Here is a 9,840-nt window from a genome sequence, read left to right on the forward strand (position 1 = left end):
AGGAAGTTTCGAGTAAAACCGGAGTGCCAGAGGGGTTACTGGAACCCCCTGGGGAACTAATGGGCCACCATGGGCCTTAGTGGAGAGAGAGGAGGTCCGCAGGTGGGCTGGCCGCCCCCCCCCCCCCCCCGGGTCAAAATTGGACAAGGGGAAGGGGTGGCGGCCCCTTTCCTACTCCCTCTCCCTCTCCATCCTTCCCCCTCTACCTTGGAGGGGAATCCTACTAGGACTAGGAAGTCCTAGTAGGACTCCTCCTCTTGGGCGCGCCTCCTAGGGCCAACCGGCCTCCCCCTCCCTCCTTTATGTACGAGGACTGGGGGCACCCTAGAACACACAAGTTTGTCTTAACCGTTTGCGGTGCCCTCTCCACAGTTACACACCTCGATCATACCATCGTAGAGCTTAGGCAAAGCCCTGTGTCGGTAACATCATCATCACCGTTGCAATGCCATCGTGCTGAAGGAACTCACCCTTGTCCTCAACTGGATCTAGAGCATGAGGGACGTTATCGAGCTGAACGCGGAGGTGTCGTACGTTCGGTACTTGATCTGTTGGATCGCGAAGAAGTACGTGGAAATTGAAACGCTTCCGCTTTCGGTCTACGAGGGTACGTGGACACACTCTCCCCTCTCGTTGCTATGCATCACCTAGATAGATCTTGCGTGATCATAGGAATTTTTTTGAAATTACCGCGTTCCCCAACAGTGGTATCAGAGCTAGGTCTATGCGTAGATGTTTTATGCACGAGTAGAACACAAAGAGTTGTAGGCGATAATATTCATACTGCTTACTACCAACGTCTTACTTTGATTTGGCGGTATTGTTGGATGAAGCGGTCCGGACCGACATTACATGACCGCGTTCATGAGACTGGTTCTACCAACGTGCTTTTGGACATAGGTGGCTGGCGGGTGTCTGTTTCTCCAACTTTAGTTGAATCAAGTTTGACTACGGCCGGTCCTTGTTGAAGGTTAAAACAACACACTTGACAAAAAATCGTTGTGGTTTCGATGCGTAGGTAAGAATGGTTCTTGCTAGAAGCCCGTAGCAGCCACGTAAAACTTGCAACAACAAAGTAGAGGACGTCTAACTTGTTTTTGCAGGGCTTGTTGTGATGTGATATGGTCAAGGCATGATGTGGTATAATTTGTTGTATGAGATGATCATGTTTTGTAACAGAGTTATCGGCAACTGGTAGGAGCCATATGGTTGTCGCTTTATTGTATGCAATGCAATCGCCATGTAATTGTTTTACTTTATCACTAAGCGGTAGCGATAGTCATGGAAGCAATAGATGGCGAGACGACAACGATTCTACGATGGAGATCAAGGTGTCGCACCGATGATGATGGAGATCATGACAATGCTTCGGTGATGGAGATCATGAGCACAAGATGATGATGGCCATATCATGTCACATATTTTGATTGCATGTGATGTTTATCTTTTATGCATCTTATTTTGCTTAGTACGGTAGTAGGATTATAAGATGATCCCTTACTAAAATTTCAAGGTATAAGTCTTCTCCCTGAGCATGCACCGTTGCTACAGTTCGTCGTACCGAGACACCACGTGATGATCGGGTGTGATAAGCTCTATGTTCACATACAAGGGGTGCAAGCCAGTTTTGCACATGCGGAATACTCGGGTTAAACTTGACGAGACTAGCATATGCAGATATAGCCTCGGAACACTGAGACCGAAAGGTCGAACATGAATCATATAGTAGATATGATCAGCATAATGATGTTCACCATCGAAAACTACTCCATCTCACTTGATGATCGGACATGGTTTAGTTGATTTGGATCATGTGATCATTTAGATGACTAGAGGGATGTCTATCTAAGTGGGAGTTCTTAAGTAATATGATTAATTGAACTTTAATTTATCATGAACTTAGTCCTGATAGTTATTTTACATGTCTATGTTATTGTAGATCAATGGCCCGTGCTACCGTTCCTTTGAATTTTAATGCGTTCCTAGAGAAAACTAAGTTGAAAGATGATGGCAGCAACTACACGAACTGGGTCCGTAACATGAGGGTTATCCTCATTGCTGCACAGAAGAATTACGTCCTAGAAGCACCATTAGGTGTACCACCCGCACCAGCAATGGCAAACATTGTGAATGCCTGGCAGACGCGTGTTGATGACTACTCAATAGTTCAGTGTGCCATGCTTTACGGCTTAGAATTGGGACTTCAAAGACATTTTGAACATCATGGAGCATATAAGATGTTCCAAGAGTTGAAGTTAATATTTCAAGCAAATGCCCGAGTTGAGAGATATGAAGTCTCCAACAAGTTCTCTAGTTGCAAAATGGAGGAGAATAGTTCTGTCAGTGAACACATACTCAGAATGTCTGGGTACCATAACCACTTGACTCAGCTGGGAGCCTGGGACTTAATCTTCCTGATGATAGTGTCATTGACAGAGTTCTTCAATCACTTCCACCAAGCTATAAAGGCTTCGTGATGAACTATAATATGCAAGGGATGAACAAGGCAATTCCCGAGCTCTTCGCAATGCTAAAGGATGCGGAGGTGGAAATCAAAAAGGAGCATCAATTGTTGATGGTCAACAAGACCACTAGTTTCAAGAAAAAGGGCAAAGGGAAGAAAGGGAACTTCAAGAAGAACGGCAAGAAAGTTGCTGCTCATGAGAAGAAACCAAAATCTGGACCTAAGCCTGAAACTGAGTGCTTCTACTACAAAGGGACTGGTCACTGGAAGCGGAGCTGCCCCAAGTATTTGGTGGATAAGAAGGATGGCAAAGTGAAAGGAATATTTGATATACATGTTATTGATGTGTACCTTACTAATGCTCGTAGTAGCGCCTGGGTATTTGATACTGGTTCTGTTGCTCATATTTGCAACTCGGAACAGGGGCTACGGATTAAACGAAGATTGGCTAAGGACGAGGTGATAATGTGCGTGGGAAATAGTTCCATGGTCAATGTGATCGCCATCGGCACACTACCTCTACATCTACCTTCGGGATTAGTTTTAGACCTGAATAATTGTTAGTTGGTGCCAACGTTGAGCTTGAACATTATATCTGGATCTTGTTTGATGCGAGACGGTTATTCATTTAAATCAGAGAATAATGGTTGTTCTATTTATATGAGTAATATCTTTTATGGTCATGCACCCTTGCTGGAGTGGTCTATTTTTGTGAATCTCAATCGTGATGATACACATGTTCATAATATTGAAGCCAAAAGATGCAAAGTTGATAATGATAGTGCAACTTATTTGTGGCACTGCCGTTTAGGTCATATTGGTGTAAAACGCATGAAGAAACTCCATGCTGATGGACTTTTTGAATCACTTGATTATGAATCACTTGGTGCTTGCGAACCGTGCCTCATGGACAACATGACTAAAACTCCGTTCTCCGGAACAATGGAACGAGCTACTGACTTATTGGAAATAATACATATCGATGTATGTGGTCCAATGAGTGTTGAGGCTCGTGGCGGGTATCGTTATTTTCTTGCCTTCGCAGATGATTTGAGCAAATATGCTTATTTCAACTTAATGAAGCCTAAGTCTGAAAAATTTGAAAAGTTCAAAGAATTTCAGAGTGGAGTGGAAAACCATCTTAACAAGAAAATAAAGTTTCTATGATCTGATCGTGGAGGAGAATATTTGAGTTACGAGTTTGGTCTTCATTTGAAACAATGTGGAATAGTTTCACAACTTACGCCACCTAGAACACCATAGTGAAATGGTGTGTCCGAATGTTGTAACCGTACTTTATTGGATATGTATGATGTCTCTTACTAATTTACCGCTATCATTTTGGGGTTATGCTTTAGAGACGGCTGCATTCACTTTAAATAGGGCACCATCAAAATCCGTTGAGACGACGCCTTATGAACTGTGGTTTGGCAAGAAACCAAAGTTGTCGTTTCTTCAAGTTTGGGGCTGCGATGCTGATGTGAAAAAGCTTCAACCTGATAAGCTCGAACCCAAATCGGAGAAGTGCATCTTCATAGGATACCCAAAGGAAATGTTTGGGTACACCTTCTATCACAGATTCGAAGGCAAAATCTTTGTTGCTAAGAATGGATCCTTTCTAGAGAAGGAGTTTCTCTTGAAAGAAGTGAGTGGGAGGAAAGTAGAACTTGATGAGATAACTGTACCTTCTCCCTTATTGGAAGATAGTTCATCACAGAAATCAGTTCTAGTGATTCCTACAACAATTAGTGAGGAAGCTAATGATGATGACCATGAAACTTCAGATCAAGTTACTACCAAACCTCGTAGGTCTTCCAGAGTACGATCCACACTAGAGTGGTACGGTAATCCTGTTCTAGAAGTCATGTTACTAGACCATGGTGAACCTACGAACTATGAGGAAGCGATGATGAGCCCAGATTCGGCGAAATGGCTTGAGGCCATGAAATCTGAGATGGGATCCATGTATGAGAACAAAAGTGTGGACTTTGGTGGATTTGCCCGACGATCGACAAGTCATAGAAAATAAATGGTTCTTCAAGAAGAAGACTCACACTGACGGTAATGTTACTGTCTACAGAGCACGACTTGTTGTGAAAGGTTTTCGACAAGTTCAAGGAGTTGACTACGATGAGACTTCCTCACACATAGCGATGCTTAAGTCTGTCCGAATCATGTTAGCAATTGTCGCATTTTATGATTATGAAATTTGGCAGATGGACGTCAAAACTGCATTCCTGAATGGATTTTTGGAAGAAGAGTTGTATATGATGCAACCAGAAGGTTTTGTCGATCCAAAGGGTGCTAACAAAGTGTGCAAGCTCCAGCGATCCATTTATGGACCGGTGCAAGCCTCTCGGAGTTGGAATAAACGCTTTGACAGTGTGATCAAAGCATATGGTTTTATACAGACTTTTGGAGAAGCCTGTATTTATAAGAAAGTGAGTGGGAGCTCTGTAGCATTTCTAATATTATATGTAGATGACATATTGTTGATTGAAAATGATATAGAATTTTTGGATAGCATAAAAGAATACTTGAATAGGAGTTTTTCCATGAAAGACCTCGGTGAAGCTGCTTACATATTGGGCATCAAGATCTATAGAGATAGATCAAGATGCTTAATTGGACTTTCACAAAGCACATACCTTGATAAAGTTTTGAAGAAGTTCAAAATGGACCAGTCAAAGAAAGGGTTCTTTCCTGTGTTACAAGGTGTGAAGTTGAGTCAGACTCAATGCCCGACCACTGCAGAAGATAGAGAGAAAATGAAAGTCATTCCCTATGCTTCAGCCATAGGTTCTATCATGTATGCAATGTTGTGTACTAGACTTGATGTGTGCCTTGCTATAAGCATAGCAGGGAGGTACTAAAGTAATCCCGGAGAGGAGCACTGGACAATGGTCGAGAACATTCTAAAATACCTGAAAAAGGACTAAGGATATGTTTCTCATTTATGGAGGTGACAAAGAGCTCGTCATAAACGGTTAAGTCGATGCCAACTTTGATACTGATCCGCATGAATCTAAGTAGCAAACCGGATATGTATTTTTTTGAATGGAGGAGTGATACGTCTCCAATGTATCTATAATTTATGAAGCATTCATGCTATTTTATTATCTGTTTTGTATGTTTATGGGCTTTATTATGCACTTTTATATTATTTTTGGGACTAACCTATTAACCGGAGGCCCAGCCCATATTGCTGTTTTCTTGCCTATTTCAGTGTTTCGAAGAAAAGGAATATCAAACCGAGTCCAAACGGAATGAAACCTTCGGAAGCATTATTTTTGGAACGGAAGCGATCCAGGAGACTTGGAGTTGAAGTCAAGGAAGCTTCGAGGTGGCCAGGAGGGTGGGGGCGCCCCCCCCCCCCTACTGGGTGCGCCCCCTGTCTCGTGAGCCCCTCGAGACTCCCCCGACCGACTTCTTTTGCCTATATATTCTCATATGCCCTGAAAACATCAAGGCGAACAATAGATCGGGAGTTCCGCCGCTGCAAGCCTCTGTAGCCATCAAAAACCTCTCGGGAGCCCGTTCCGGCACCCTGCCAGAGGGGGGATCCCTCACTGGTGGCCATCTTCATCATCCCGGTGGTCTCCATGACGAGGAGGGAGTAGTTCAACCTCGGGCTGAGGGTATGTACCAGTAGCTATGTGTTTGATTTCTCGCTCTCGTGTTCTTGAGGTGATACAATCTTGATGTATCGCGAGCTTTGCTATTATAGTTGGATCCTATGATGTTTCTCCTTTGAAGTTATCTTTTCGGATTGAGTCTTTAAACTCTCTTGTAATAGATTGAGTTTTCCCTTTGAAGTTATCTTTTCGGATTGAGTCTTTAAGGATAGATTGAGTTTTCCCTTTGAAGTTATCTTTTCGGATTGAGTCTTTAAGGATTTGAGAACACTTGATGTATGTCTTGTCGTGCTTATCTGTGGTGACAATGGGATATCACGTGATCCACTTGATGTATGTTTTGGTGATCAACTTGCGGGTTCCGCCCATGAACCTATGCATAGGGGTTGGCACACGTTTTCGTCTTGACTCTCCGGTAGAAACTTTGGGGCACTCTTTGAAGTACTTTGTGTTGGTTGAATAGATGAATCTAAGATTGTGTGATGCATATCGTATAATCATGCCCACGGATACTTGAGGTGACAATGGAGTATCTAGGTGACATTAGGGTTTTGGTTGATGTGACGCCCCGAGACCGACGCTTCAGAAGATTCCGGCTATTCCGAGTTTTGCCATGTGTCTTTTGTGCTTGCTCTTTTATTTTTTGCATTGCATCATGTCATCATGCCATCATGTCATTTAATTTTTAAAACTCTTCTAAATAAATTGCATGGATCTTCGGTCCATTTAAATCGAGGGATATTCACATGGTGATTTCTCTTTATAACATACCCTCCCGATATTTAGGGAGATATTATAAATTATTCCATTTATTTGGAATTACCCATAACCCACTTGCAAAATATCCCATGCCGTTGTTATCTCAATTCTTGTTCTCCAACCTTGCCCGTAATTATTTCATCATTTTCCGGAGCTCCATCAAAAATCCGAACATTTTTGGGCCGTCCTTTTATCAAGTCCTAGTTCAAACCCATTTGAATTGAATTCAAATGAGTTCGAATTTAAATCTTGCATCCGTGCCTCTTTTCTATTTTTCTTGGATCAAGCTCATTTTTATGAGTCCGGGAAAAATACCCTCCTGCTCAAGCTCCACCTCTAACCTCTTTTCTTTTCTTTCTCATCTCTGTTTTTTTCTTTCTTCTTTTCTTTTAGCAGTGAGAGAGCCCAGCCTAACCAACAAACCAGGCCGGCCCATTTGCCTGGAGGTCCAGCCCACCTAACCCCTTCCTAACCCTAGCCCGACCGCTCTCTCCCCTCGTTCCCACACAACGCCGCAGCCCCAACCCCGATCGAATCCCCATCTCTCGATCTCTCTCCCTCGTCTCCTCCCTTGCGCCGCATCTCTCCTGATCCACCTCGCCCATGTCTCCCTCTCCTCGAGACCCCTCAAGCCAACCTCCGTGCAGCCCTCGTCCCCGCCTCCTCGCCAGCCGGCCACAGCTCGCCGCGCCCTGCTTCTCCTCTCGAGCGCGCCTCCCATCGCGCCCGCCATGGCCCGCGAGGCCATCAGCATCCCTGCAGAGCCCCGCGCCTCCTCCTCCCTTTGTTCCACCCCAACCACCAGGGAGCAGAGCCCCCGCGCGCTGCTTCTTCGCCTCGCCTCCCTCCGCTCCACCATGCCGGCATTCGGAGCCGTTGCCGGCGGTCGCACTGTCGCCCGTCCATGGTCGCCAGCGCCGTGTGCTCCACCGTCGTCGCGCCCTGCTGCCTCCTAGGGTGCCGCACCGTCGCCGTTCGTCTTCAACCGCAGGACCGCAGTCCTCCTCCAACCTCGTCCAGATCCGGATGGCCTCCGCCACCCTTGCAGTTCCTAGCCGGAACTGACTCCGGTGGCCCGTCCCCATCGAAGTTGACCTCCACCACAGGCCAGCCCAGCGCCGCATCTTCCTCAGCCTGCTGTTCCATCGCCCCCTTGCTGCTACCAAACGAGGCCCTGGTGTTCCTTCGTTTTGGACCGACAAGACCAGGACTCCGAACGCCAAGTACAACTACGAACCCGAAGACCTCGGATGCATCAAGTTCCACTACGGCCGTGTACCACTACTTCCTCTACCGATGACTCGAACGTCTACGAACCATGTACCACGACGAACATGTACGACTACACGACGACCCGCCAAGACCCTGAACAACTACCGCCGCCGCCGTGTACAACTACTTCCACTACGAGATGTACCACTATCGTCGCCACGTGAACAACTACTTCCCCCGACGACCCGTGAACGTCTACTTCCACTATCATCGTGAGAACGTCTACTTCCTCTACATTGCATCGAACCCGAACCGCCCGGAAACGCTCGCTTCAAAGGTATAACCCCGAGACGATCAACCGTGGACCGAATGCTTGTGTGTTGTATGAGATGTACCATATGTTTGCACCGTGATCGAATCGTCCTTGCGATGCCCCTCTTTTGCCATGCCACCGTCCCGTGGGAACCCGGAATCCGGGATCACCCCACCATCTTGCATGACTTGCTCACGCTCGCTTCCTTTTGCACTGGTATCTCCGTGAGCTACCGGAACCGATATGTTGTCGTGGCATCATTTTCGGATATGTTGCCGTGGCATCATTTTCGGATATGTTGCCGTGGCACCATTTTTGTTTCGCCGCCGTGGCACCCTTTTCGTTCTGCCATGGTGACCAAATGCCTCGTATCATGCTCATGTTAACGTTTTCATAAAATTGCATAAAACTTGTGCATGTCATCCGCATCATGATAACAACATTTAAATGCTTAAAATTGTGTTTGCATTAAATTGCTAAATGACATGTGGGGATTTTCTGGAATTGTTGTTTGTTATTTCCGGCCTCATTTAAACTTGCCTAATTAGGTGGTTTGCTTATGCCTCACATCTTGCCATGTTTAACAACATTTAATATTGTTTGGTAGCTTAAACAAGATTAAAACTAAATAAGTGATGTGGTGTTTCGTCAATATGCAACTCGTTGCATATTGAGCTCCATTTAACTTGTAGTTTTGTTTGTGCATATTGCCATGCCATGATATTTAACTGGACATGCATCATACTTGGTTGTGCATCATGCCATGCTTGTTCTTGTTGGTTTACCATGTTGTTTGTTTGTTTCCGGTTTGCTTCTCTCGTTAGCTTCGGTTTCGTTCCGGAGTTGTGAGGATTCGTTCGACTATGTCCGTTTGTCTTCTTCATGGACTCATTCTTCTTCCTTGCGGGATCTCAGGCAAGATGACCATTACCCTTGATATCACTTCTATCTTTGATTGCTAGCTGCTCCGTTCTATCGTTGTGCTGCGTTACCGATCACTTGTTTACCATGCCTCCCAAATTGCCATGTCAGCCTCTAACCTTTTTCACCCTTCCTAGCAAACCGTTGTTTGGCTATGTTACCGCTTTTGCTCAGCCCATCTTATAGCGTTGTTAGTTGCAGGTGAAGTTGAAGATTGCTCCATGATGGACAGGATTATGTTGGGATATCACAATATCTCTTATATTATTAATGCATCTATATACTTGGTAAAGGGTGGAAGACTCGGCCTTTTGCCTGGTGTTTTGTTCCACTCTTGCCGCCCTAGTTTCCATCATACCGGTGTTATGTTCCCGGATTTTGCGTTCCTTACGCGGTTGGGTGATTTATGGGACCCCCTTGACAGTTCGCTTTGAATAAAACTCCTCCAGCAAGGCCCAACCTTGGTTTTAACATTTGCCACCTAAGCCTTTTTCCCTTGGGTTCTGCAGACTCAAGGGTCATCTTTATTTTACCCC

The sequence above is a fragment of the Triticum dicoccoides genome, chromosome 1B (assembly GCF_002162155.2).
Source record: "Triticum dicoccoides isolate Atlit2015 ecotype Zavitan chromosome 1B, WEW_v2.0, whole genome shotgun sequence".
Classification (NCBI taxonomy): domain Eukaryota; kingdom Viridiplantae; phylum Streptophyta; class Magnoliopsida; order Poales; family Poaceae; genus Triticum; species Triticum dicoccoides.